The sequence below is a fragment of the Pan paniscus genome, chromosome 9 (assembly GCF_029289425.2).
Source record: "Pan paniscus chromosome 9, NHGRI_mPanPan1-v2.0_pri, whole genome shotgun sequence".
Taxonomy (NCBI): domain Eukaryota; kingdom Metazoa; phylum Chordata; class Mammalia; order Primates; family Hominidae; genus Pan; species Pan paniscus.
Genome location: NC_073258.2, coordinates 82,828,038 through 82,841,879, shown reverse-complemented (window position 1 = coordinate 82,841,879; position 13,842 = coordinate 82,828,038).

The following is a 13,842-nucleotide window of genomic DNA, read 5'->3' as shown; positions in this document are numbered from 1 at the left end:
GTGGCATCATTTTTATTTTCTGCCTAAATATGTAGGGTTCATTTAGTTTTTGCACTTATGTGTTTATAATTTGGGGCCATCTTGTCTTCCAATATTTATCCTCTTCAGCCTCCCCACTCTAGCCTCTAATTATATATATTAGGCTACTTGATTTGTCCCACAGCTAACTAATACTCTGCTGATATGCTTGAATTATTCCCTTTTCTTTCAGTTTTATTTTGAATAGTTTTATTGCTGCATCTTCAAGTTTACAAATCTTTTCTTCTGCAATGTATAATTTGCCATTAGTCTTATCTATACAACATTCCATCTTAGACACTGTAGTTATCATCACTAGAAGTTTAATTTTGCTTACTTTAATCATTCATATCTCTTAACTTTTTGAACATATGGAATATAATTATAAAAGCTCTTTGACTGCCCTTGTCTCTTAATTCTAATATCTGTGTCAGTTCTGATTGATTTAGTTACTCATGAAGGGTTTTATTTTCCTGCTTCTTTTCGTGACCGGTAATTTTTAATTGGATGCCAGACATTTTACCTTTTTGGTGCTTGATACTTTTCATATTCACATAAATACTCTTGAGCTTTGTTCTAGAACAAAGTGATTAATTTGTAAATAGTTCTATCCTTTTACATCTTGCAGTTATTATTTTTAGATGGGACTGGAATAGTAATAATTATACGGCTAATTACTCCCTACTACTGAGCCAAGTCTCTTTTATGTACTCTGCTCAATGCCCATAAATCTTGAGGTTTTTCCATTCTGACTTGTGGGAGCTGGCACTATTCCTGGCCCTCTGTCAGTGTCAGATACTGCTTCTGTTAAGCTTTTGGGTAATTTTTGTCCAGATATGTGTATTTTTTTCATACTTATGCACTAATCAGTACTCAACTGAATTCTAGAGGGTTCTTAGAGGCTTACTTTCTAAGACATTTGGGTTTCTCTTTCTGTTCATCTTTCTCCTCTTCCATAGTCTATCCTATAAACATATATTTTTTATTTCCATCTCCTCAACTCAGGGAGTATTCCAGGCTATGTTTGAGTTTCCTCTTTCTACCCTGCAGCCTGACAACTCTCTTAAGGCATAAAGCTGGGACAGTAATAAACCTCATCTCATTTCTTTTCTGCTTACCAGATATTATTATCCTTCTTTTCGAATGCCCAATGTTTTGAAAATATTGTGATTGTTGATTGAGAAGTGGAAATTTCCCCAAGGTAGGTACAGTATTTATATAAGGAAAATGAACAATCGTACCAAGAATGTTTTGTATAGGAGTCTGACTAATGTAATATAAAAAGAAAAAAAGTCTTAAAGCGTGCTTCCATCTTATGCCTCCTGCTAAAATGCTATTTACAAACATATCAAAGATTTCTGGCATTAGTTTAATTTTTTTAGCCATTTTTTATGGCAGAGTAAGTTACACTCTTTTATTTACAACTATTTGAAATACATGACACAACACTGTTGTGGTTTGGAGACTGGCGTGTGAGTCCAGTATTACCACTTTGTGAATGCATGACCTTGGATATCATTTGTCATCTGTCTACAAACCCAATTGTCATCACCTATAAAATGTTGATAATAGCACCTGCCTTGTTGACTTTACATGACTAGTATAAGAATGCATTGAGCTTATAAATAATATTTTTAATTGTAAAGTTGTATATCAATATAGAAGTTATTATTAAAATTATGCCAATTATGTTTTTCGGGAACTTAAACTGGAAAGGTCATTTTAAGTTTCAGCTCATTTTAAAATATTTTGTCCTCAGGATTACTTCCTGGACTTTCAGTGAAACATGTAGGGAGTCACCTCTAAAATACCACACTTCTTTGAGATTCACAGTGGAGAAACTGAAAGAGTATTAGGTGCTAAGGTCAAGTAATTCTAGACTATACCCAGGCCTTGCTATTGTGTGTTCTTCAGGAAATTACTGTACCATAGGGTTTTCTCCTTTCTAAAATTAGAAGATATCACTTTTTATGATTTTGGAGGAAGAAAATAGGATAACATGTCTGAAGAACTAGTACCTTGTAAGTATTCAGTGAACGTTATTCTAAATGTTATCACTGCTCCATTAAAAAGGCTAAGTGAACACGGTTTTGGTGTAAAGGATTGTGTTCTTCTCTAGGCAAAGTCAGCACTCATATACTAAACCTCAGTCATCTTTGACTCCTTTCTGTCTCCATTGCTTCACATCCAATCAGCTTACCAAATGTTTCAACACCTCTTCCAGGCTTTCTGCTCCTCCCAGCACTGCCTTCATTTCAATCTCACTGATGACTCAGATTCTTCTCTCCTAGGAATTACTGGAGCAGTGTCCTAATTAATTTCTCTCCGTAAGATTTTTCTGCACCAATCTATGCATTACATTTGGTCCTACATTCTGATAGTATAGCAGTGTTCATGACACATTAACCCTAGGGAATCTTAAGTTGTTCACTTCTAAATATTAAATATAATTGAGGTTGCCTCGCCTAACACACAGATTCCATCCAAGATAGTCACTATTTTTCTTCCTACTTACGTCTTTCTACATATCCTAATGCACTCTAGAATCAATTCACTCTTGGACATCCTCCTCAAACATGCATAATAGACTACACTTTGACCAAGTTATTCACACTGTACCCTCCTGGAATTTTCTTACTTTCATATTGGTCAATTTTTTTCATCATTGTTAGGCTGCACAAATAAGAGCTACCATGTGTACAACACCCATTATATAGCAGCCGTTGTTCTAAGAATGTTATTTTATCTGATCTTATCCTCACTATGAGGTACATATACATAATATTATCCATGCATATTTTAAGCAATGAAATCAAGGCACATTTCAATACCATTTCTAAGGTAATTAGCAAATGAGGACTAAACTGAGTTATGGCTTCAGCTTTGAATCCAAAACACATGGAATGCCTAAATCGCACTCAAATCCCAGATATTCCCATATTCTTTATTGGTTCCTTAGTTTTTTGAATATGATTTTGCAATTGGTCTTCCAGTTTATCTACATGTCTACCACCTCCTTTATTAAGTTTCTAGATTTTTCAGTGGCAAGGTCCATGTCTTATCTGTGGTTAATTCAGATTTTGTTATCAAGCTGACATGGATTCAAGTCACAGTATTTTTATTTGCAAACTAATAATAATATTAATAATAATAATAATAAGGCTCAATTTCCTCATCTGTAAAATGGGATCAATACAACATCCACTCCATTAAAATACAGTAAAGATTAAAAGTGCTTGTGCGTGTAAAGCACTAATTATATTGTCAGGCACATAACAAGAGACAATGCCTCTTAGCAATTAGTACTACTATTTTTATTGATAGCATCAATATCTGTTTATGTATTCAGTAGTGGGATACTTTATTCCTCCTTCTAAAACTCTCATTTTTATAGTGGTGCTGCATAGGAACTGAGTGATTGATCTAAATATTAAGGGGCTGAAATTGGCCCTGACATATTTGACCTTACCAATGTTCCACCAGATGTTAGATTTCATTTCTGTAAGTGGTGATTGACAATAAATGACACATTTATGAATAGCCCTCAAGAAAGAAATTTCTTCTGATGGGAGGCAAGTGATGCTCCCACTGAAATACAAAATGACTCTGCTAAGATTAATGTGCTTCCCAGAAATGCCAAGGTAATTAATAACAATTAGCAATTTAATATAAAATGATGCCAACTCCTTGGAAACAATAGATAAATGGGCATAGGTGTGTGGCTTGCTGTCCTTTAGAAAGGTAATTCCATTAGTCACTAAGTCTATTTATAAAAATATCTGTATTATAAGAAAAACAAATATGACAAACGAGGGCCAGAGAATATAAAATAATTAACAAGAATTCTAGGAGCCAACCTTTTATGGCTCAGAAGCTCATGTAACCAACCCACCTCCCAATTTTGTTCTTATTGGTCTCTGTGTGCAGTAAGCACTAATAAATGACTAGAGAAGTTGTATACTGAGCCCTAGCAGAGGTCAAATACTTTGATGCTGAATTATCACAGCTAGTACTGGTAGTAGGAGGAAAGCCAGACATGATTATAGGTATTTTACCTGTATGAAGCCTGTAGAATGGTGAATGGCACATAGTAGGCATAAATATAATCATCTTCTTTAATATTTTCAATTTTTATCAATAGTTTTCAAAATGTGGTCTCTAGAGTAGGAGCATCAGCATAATCTAGCAGATTGCTATCAATACAAATTACCGGGATCTACTATTAATGCTGGGAAATGGGCCAAGCAATCTGTATTTTTACTAGAACTTCAGATGATTTTGAAACTTTAAAAGTGGATATCATAACCATTATTATCAGCTGTAGAAAGTCAAGGCCCTGACAGCTTTAGTCATTGCCTGAAACCACACACAGTCAATGACGACAAGAGGATTCAGCCTCAGGTCTATCTGACTCCACAATTCACAATATTTCTACTCTTGAGTCTGCCTTCACAGGCAAAAAGAGGCAAAGTCTAGAAATAGGCCAACCAGATCGAGCCATGTCCAGACCAAGAATTGAAGAACAGACTAGAATTTGAGGTGCTGTTTCCCACAAATGGCTCTCTGACTCTCATGTGCCCTGGGCCTTGCCCTGCATGTAGTTTCAGAGATGACACTTATGACTGAGTGCTAGGAAATTGGTACATGCAGCTCAGAACCAAAAGTAGGTAACTAAGATCATGAATGAACTGAGAGTTGAAGCCCATTACTGACAGAGGGCGTATCAGAGATCTAAGTCTTAATGAAATAAGCAAAAATAACTTTTTACTGCTAGAAACCTTTTTGAGGTTATGAGATTCTTATTCTTAAAACGACAGGAGACTTTTCAAGTACACCAGGTGCAAAGATCTTTGTTCTGGAATGTGGACCTGATATGTCTGTGACAGCTCTTTCACTCCCTTAGGCTTCTATTCAAATGTGAATGTATCAGTATGGCCTTCTCTGATAAACCTAATAACAGTAAATCAAATAAAAAACCTAATAAACCTAAATAAACATGAGACCTTCCACCTCTCATACTTGCTATCCACCTTTCCTGCTTTAGTTTTCTCTCAGACTATATTCCTATTTAAAATAGTATAGGGGTGTGTGTGTGTGTGTGTGTGTGTGTGTATGTGTAGGTGGAGAGATAGATAGATATTTGTTAAGTGGCAATCACTTTCATAGCATAGTGCTCTCATCACCCAGGCTTCCCAATCCGCTTATACACACAGTTATGAGTTCTCTCTGTGCACAATGCTCTTGGTTAGACTACACTGTAATTGACAATATATTAGTCATAATCCATAAATTTGAAATAAAGTCTTTGAACTTTAAACTTAATTCAACAACATAGGTTTAGACAAATACACTGTTCTCTGAGGAGACAGTTTGGCTGAATATTTACTTAAATATACATTATTCACTTTTGAAGCAGCCCTGGTTTCTAGGCAAAAACTTTTTGAAATTTCTTTGATGTTGTAGATTGATTCTACATAAGAAACAGTAATTTAGCAACAACAGACTTGATTGTATTATATATATTATGGATATAAAGATAAATAAGAAAATAAAATATAACTTTACACTCAAAGTGATAGCCATTTTGTAGGCAAAAAGAAATACTTACCAAGGCTAACAAAATCCCCTCTCTGTGGCTCCTGATTCCCTTCTCATTGCTCAGCACACTTTTCCCTCTTAAATTTCTTCTTTAATCCAATCACCAGTCTTGATTACCTCTCACCAGCTTTCAGTGTACAGATCATTCTTAGAACAGTGGCTCTCAAACTTTGGATCTCAGAACAAGTTTATGCTTTTAACATTTTTGAGGGGAGAGGCTTCAAGATGGCTAACTAGAGGCATCCAGTAGTCACCATGAAAAGGACCAAAAGAGCAAGTAGATAATCACACAGCAAATAGAGCATTTAACAAAGAACACTGGAATTTAGCAAGGAAGTGATAATGAACTTGTAAGGCATGAAAGGAGGGAGAAGTGAGGCAGCCAACTGGCCAAGATTCACTGGGAGCTCAGAGAGGCTTCACAATGTGGGGAAAGGGTAAGTGAGAGATACCCAGTGGTCTACAGTTCCATTACAGACTCCTGTAATCCTAGCCACAGGAGAGCTCCTTGGTCCTCTAGTGCCCTTAGACTTGTTTAGAGAGCTGCCTAGATCTGTGTAACAGCATTTTTCCAAAGAGGGAGTTCATGCTGGATCCTACACACTACCTGGACCTAAAGAGCTGTAGCATGGCACCATTTGGAGAGGACAGCCCTCACTATACTGCATTTTACCCTGGGTACCCTGGGGCCCAATATACCCTATTTTACCCATTCTGGACCCCCACTGATATACACCCATATCAACCCAGAGGGCTGCAGCAGTGCAATGCTGGCTGTACCCAGCAGTGTGTCCAGGTCCTCAGCACTCTGGACCATAGTGTCGTACACCTCAGGGAACATGTAGTAAAGTGCGCTGAGGAGGATGCCCTCAAAACAAAGAGAGCTAAAATGTGCTCTCCCCAAAGCCTGAGAGCTGCCAGCAGGGGTTCCTACCACTGAGAGCAATGCTGCCTCCCAGCAGCAGGGATGCCAGACACCAGCATGCACCATCAGTAGGCCTGGAGACCAACCCCATCAGGAGACTTGACGGAAGACCCAGCCTGCCTACCACTGGCACCTGGATACACCAGGCCCTGGAGATCACCCTGCCCTGCCAACCACAGTCCAACACTGTGGGTCTGAGGACAGGCCTGCACTGCCTGCCACACCACCCCTGCAGTGCCTGAGTGTACCATCCATGGGCCTGGGAATCCATCTGCTCCATCTGTTGCCATGGGCATGCAGATTCACGATCGGTAGGCCTGACAATAAGTCAAGCCCATTCATCGTCAGTGCCAGAGCACACTGAGTGGGGGCCTGGTAATTGCCTTGCCCCACCTACCACTGCTAGTGTCCACATACATACTCCTCCTGGGGGCCTGAGGATAGACTCACACATCCTGATACTACCACCACTGTGGGTATTCACTTACACAGACCACTTGGGAGTCTGGTGACTGGCCTATCCAGGCTGTCACTATTATTGCAAGCACTAGTGCATGCCACCTGGGAGCCCAAGTGTTGGCCTGCCACTGCTACTGTATTTGCTAATACCTCACGTGCTTCCCAGTGGCTCAGGTACCCGGCTACCTGCCTGGCTTAATACTGCTACTACCAGCACCCAAGGAAGCCACCTGAAAACCCAAGAATTGGCCTGTCTGGACCCACTATCACTGGTACTCATGTATGCCACCTGTGGACCCAAGGACAGGCATGTTTGGCCCGCCACCATCACCACTGGGTTTTACCCATCCCCAGCAAAGCCTCACCACATACTCCATTAACAACTACAGCCTAAGCCACTGAGGAACTCACAGACACCACTGATGCTGATTACAGCCAAAGAACTCATACAAAGACACTACACTGCTGTACTCACCCAAAATCAAAGCTAAAATACCTTAATCAAGCAATACTATAGATATATCTTCAGGAAAAAGGCTTTTCCTACAAAAGCTTATACAAAATAATTGGAAAGAAGCAACTGTTATGCCAAATGTGCACATATAAACTGAGGGCATGAAAAACATAAAAAAGGAAGAAAATGTGAGGCCTCCAAATGACCACAATAGTTCTTCAGCAACAGATTCCAACAAAGGTTTATGAAATACCTGAAAAAATCAGCCTCTATGAAATGGCTGAAAAACAATTCAAATAATGATATTAAAGAAGCTTAGTGAGATGCAAGAGAATACAGATAAACAACAAAAGAATATTTAAAAACAATTTAGGATCTGAAATATAAATTCAACAAGTTACATAACATAAAAAAGAACCAAACAGAAATGCTTGAACTAATTCATAAATGAAATAAAAAATGCAATCCAGAGCTTCAACAATAGATCAAATCAAGCAGGGAAAAAAATTTCTGAACTTAAACAAAAAGAAAAAAAAGAATAAAAAATAATGAAGAAAGCCTAAGTGACAAAGGAACACGGTCAAGTAATGCAATATTTTATTTTTGGGATTGTGCTAAAAGGATTACAGATGGGAGATGTCATAGAAAGCCTATGTAATAATAATAATAATAATAATAATAATAATAATAATAATAATAATAAAGCCCTGAAAACTTTGCAACCCTTACAAGAGAGTTAGATATCCAAATGCAAAGAGCTTAAGGATCCCCAAGTAAATACAACCAAAAAAGGTCTTCTCCCAGGCACATTATCATCAAACTTTCAAAAGTCAGAGACAAAGAGAGAAATCTAAAGACAGAAAATGAAAGGCATGAAGTCACATATAAAGGAATCCCCATCAAACCAATGGCAGATTTCTCAGCAGAAACCTCACAGCGGAGGTGAGAATGGGATAATATATTCAAAATGCTGAAAGGGAAATGTCAAGCAAGAATACCATACCCAGAAAAACTACCTTTCAAAAATCATGAAGAAATGGAATCTTTTCAAGACTAGGAAAAATTGAAAGAATTTATCACCTCTAGACTGGCCCCACAAAACAATGCTCAAGAGAGTCATACATCTGAAAATAAAAGGGTGACTCCTACCATCATGAAAACACATTAAAGTGTGGTACTTTAATACTTAGTGGTAAAGCACATACACAAATGAGAAAGAATAGAATGATACTTATCAAAGAATGGAAAGAATGTAGAAAGTGAAGTATGCAGAGAGGTTGGTTAATGGTTATTTATGTAGTGTTAGATAGAAGAAGCAGTTCTAGTGTTTGATAGAACAATAGAATGACTACAGTTAACAGCAATATATATTCTGTTTTAAAGTAGAAGAGAAGATTTGAAATGTTTTGAATGTAAAGAAATAATAAATATTTGAGATTATGGATATCCTGAATACCTGACTTGATCATTACACATTCCATGCATGTATCAGAATATCACATGTACTCCATAAATGTGTACAAATACTATATATCGCTTTCAAAAATGTAACTAAAAATAATAATTGAGGGAACCCTAAAGAGCTTTTGGTTATATGAGTTACAAAGTTTTGTGATAGAGCTGATTTTGTGCTAACTCATCAGAGCTGCTTTTTAAAATTTCAGGAAATTTTGTTAGAAGTTTGTTCAACAACCAGGTCACAAATTACATTCTATACAATTACAATTAAGTAAATTTTATTAATACAAAAACCCCACAAAATATTCCAAAAATAGTAAGATGATGTCATATATGCTGGGGTACAAAAAAAACCCCCAGTGTTTTCTATGAGTTTAGAAGAGGGCCAGCTAAATCAGCAGAGACATGAGGTGACCAAAAACCTTTTTTCAAAGCAGTGGGACCTGGACTACTTCTGAACCAATATGGCCTATGCTAATATAACTTAAAGATAACCACCTGGCTCAAACATAAATACTAGACGTAAATTCACCCAGAGGGGCTCAGGACTAGTAAGTAAGCTGTTGGAAGCCAAATAAAAGCATTTTCTAGCTAGAGGTAGTGCCAAAGACTTAGTCTACTCATTTCCCTTGGGTTTCTGTAAGTGAAGTACATTTCATTTCTAGTTATCTTCTATATGGTGCTGTCAATAACACCTTTCTAGCAGAGCTGTTGATTTATTAAATGAGATAATATATTAAAATTGTGATGATACATAAAATACCTCAATATTCTGTGACAGAAAACATCAGCTCTGTGTACAGGTAGACTAAGGCTTTTCTTACCTCAGGGCCCTACACAGAGCATGTGCTAATTAGTGGCTTATCAAATTATCAATTTGATATGGATCTGAGTTTTAGTGACTGTCAAGATTACAAAAATCATGCAGTTTGTCTTGTGAAAACAGATTATGACCTGTATGAAAACTTGTATTATAACATATGCTTTATTATTAAAATACCTTTTAATTTAAAAATGCAAAACTGTGTTAAAATTTTAAATGACCATTATTATTATTACTTTGAGATCATAATCTTAACATTTTAAAAATATAATAACACAGAGTAGTTTCACTTTTATGCTGCATTTATTCCACTTAATGTCATGTTAATATGTTAAATAAAAATATTTTCAGTGCTGCTTTAAATTGCCCTCGTTTGGTAACAATAGATTTGGGCATCTTAATGTACTTATTGACCGTTTGTATTTTTTTTATCTTTGCTCAACTTTTCTTGCTGTCTTATATGCTTTTATTGGGGACATATTTTTGTTTGTGTTAGCAGATATTCAGTTTTGTCATATATTAGGAAACATTTCTCTCTCTCTCTCGCTCTCTCTCTCTCTCTGTGTGTGTGTGTGTGTGTGTGTGTGTGTGTGTATGTGTTATTGTTATAGGTTGGTTATTAGGTTGGTTTAAGCTAGTATTTGGCTTAAAATTTACTTATGTTATTTTTGGCTCACCCTTATATTCTTTTCATAATTTACTTTTCAATTTTTATTTATAATTTTTTGTTTTCCTTAAAAGCCTAGAAAAGCTTTCATTTAGGCTACATTAATACATATTAACTTTTCTTTAAACTTCTATTAAATGATCTTATTTTAAGTTTATTTGGAATTTGTTGTTTTATGGTATGAGGTAGGGATTAAATGCTTTTTATTTGAATACTGGTTAACCAACTGTCATAGCACCATTTATTGAATAAACTATCATTTCTCAAGTAAATTCAAATTGTCCTTGGTACTTATAATTCTTTGGCTATTTCCATAGAAATAAGTTGAGAGATGGATTAGGTGGGTGAATAGGCCCGTGTGTTATATTTGAAAGGTTAAATTGGGTCTTTGATATCCAAGTTGAGCTAGATCTTTGATTTATATATCAAATAGGAAAGCTGAAAGTATATCACCTGTGTTAGCAGATAATTGTAAAATTTATGGCAATTTCACTGGAAGTGTACCCTGATGTATTACCATATCCAAAGGTTTGGAGATGAGATGCTTAGCTCTTTTAACTAGGAAACAAAGGGTGTCAACAGCTAGTTTTTTACAGTTCGCTGTACGTCCTGAAGCCTGAGAAGACTTTGTGTCACCTGTGAGTCCTAAGAATGAGTAAATCTACAAGATGCCCCTTCTTGTATTTTAGTGCCAGCTGTTTGCAGAACATTTGTGCAACCTCCAGTCTTTATCATCCTTTTAGATCACCTGAAAATAAGGGCATTTTAGGTATTTTAGAGGTGGTGGTCAAATCATTACCATGACTATGTTGAACACTTAAGCCTGGATATGGATAAGAAAGAGGACTGACGTTGTAAGTGTTACCAAAACACCAGGAGTTTGATCTAAGTTCTGCTACTTGCCAAACAGAAAGCCAATCACTGTGACAATGAGTATTGGAAGGAAGAAGGCTTTAATTGGGTGCTGCAAGAAAGGAGATGGGAGATCAGTCTCAAATTCATCTCCCTGACCAACTAAAGTTAGGGATTTGTATAGCAAGGAAAAAATGTAACCATGAGTCGGAAAACAGGAATTAGAAAAGGGTAAGGAAGAGGAGTTGGTCAACAGGAAGCAGATGGTTGGTTATGCAATCATGACAGTTGAGGAGTTTCATGTCTCACTGTCCAACAGCAGTGACCTGCTGTGTTTCTGCTCTGTGATATTATCTGAGAGACCTGATGGTTGGTTCCCTGAGAAAGGAACTCAGGTAAGACAAAGGAAACTTTCTCAAGTTTTAAGACTGAGAGGATCAATTTCTATGCTTATTCAAAGAAACAACATCAGCTTTACGGGACAATTGGGCCAGTTTCACAAGTCCAGAATGGGGTTGTTTGCTTGCAAATTTCACTCCAATCTTGCTTGAGGCTAAGCCCTGAGTACAGCATAACCTACTCCCATCAATACTCCACTGTAGATATTGTCTAAGAGGAAAAGAAAGACCAGCTGTAAGGAATACAGTTTTCAGGTTAGGTTAGACTTCAGGAGAAACCCTAAACCCAGCATTTACTAGATGTATAAACTCAGGCAAGTTATTTTTCTTCTATAAGTCTCTTTGCAAGTAAAATGGAGCTCGTGATCAATATTCCATAGAATTTCTATATATGATAATAAATACACTATAGCGGAAGTCCCTAGCATGTTAAGTGTTTTACAATAGGTAGCTTAGAAAACAGTAGCCCCTGTAAGTTTTTTTTAAAAAGCCAAACTCATTTCTTATTTGATTCTTTCATAATGTGGCTGAATAGTATATTATTTATAAACATTTTAGATATCTTAATGGAGACAGAAACTGCTGAGCCATCAATTCATTCTGACCCTCTGGCTTACAGCAGGCAATTTATTTTAGTTCTCAAACATTCTGTGTTTAATTACTAGATTAAATTGCCTGAATTTAAATTATTAATCTGGGTTACTGAAGTAAAGTCTGAAAAAAGCAGTACTTTTGCAGACAGGTTGTTTGAGGATTAAATGAAATAACACATGCAAAGGATTTAGCATTGTATTGTGCACAAAATAAATGCTCTACAAATATTAGCTGATATCATTACTATTTTTGCTATTCTATGCTTCTGCATCTTTCCCCTGAAAGTCATAAAATATCTAGATGTCTTTGGTTGCAATTAATTGGTATTATAATCATATAATGAAAGAATATTAGTGATAGAAGAGATCTTCAAATTTATATTCTAGTTTATAGATGAAAAAGTGAGTTCCAGACAATGTCATTATATTTCAACAATATCACTCAGCTAGTCACGGTCCACACTGCGATGCTATCCAGAACTGCTGAGATTCAGAGGCCATTCAAGAATGCATTCAACTGTGATATCTAAACACACATTTAAAGATATTTTGCTTTTCATTCCTACATTCTTACAATCTTAGATTTAGATTTAGGTATTAGATCTCAAGGGAAGAATACAAGTTGATGGCAGTTCCACAAAGAAGGAATGAGAATCATGCTTGGAGTCCATTAGATCATTGATACATATCTCAGTACTTCCATATCCACAAATAGTGACACATGAAAAACTGCAGTCCTATGAAGAATGCCACAAGGGACTGTAAGCTTGAGACAATTAAGGTTATCCCACCAGATTAAATAGCTCTAGCAGCTAAGTTCTGACAGAAGGCCAAAGGAATGGAAAAAAGTAAGTGGAATGATGATCCATGATTATCAGCCTAATTTTTGTGACCAGCTACAGAGGCAGGGACAATCACAGTGGGTTATTGACTTAAACCATTTTCTCTACTCTAACCATATCCTCACACACAACTTTCTCTCTGACTCCTTTCTCTCTTTCTCTCTCTCTCTCTTTTACTCTTCCTTTCCTTTCCTTTTTTCTTCTTTCTTTCTTTCTCTCTTTCTTTCTTTTCACTCTTTCACCCAGGCTTGAGTGCAGTGATTCAATCATAACTCACTGCAGCCTGAATTTCCTGGCTTAAAGGAATCCTCCTGCCTTGGCCTCTCAAGGTGCTGGGATTACAGGTGTCAGCCACCATTCTTGGCTCAGCTTTCTTATATGTAGAGCACAGACGGTGGCTAGTTTCATAATGAGATTTCAATGATATCACTGAATATCACTGAAGTGAACACCCTGCAGTGACACAGTGACTAACATGACTGTTTTCTCTTTGTGGTAACATAGATTGTATGTATGTTTCTCACTTAAAGAAAGACATTGGTAGTGGTGGGTGGCAAAATTGATACCAGATCTATTCTTTGCTATTCAAAAGACTGCTTTTACTTTTGTAGGCTCAGGAGAGGCAAGAACAGAGATTTTAGGCTATTGATTTCCCTCACTCTCTCCCTGACAGATCATGGGACAGTAGTGCCTTGATAGGGACAGTGGCTGTGTTCCTCTACCAATGACCACGGTTTCCATCAGATGATTAAACT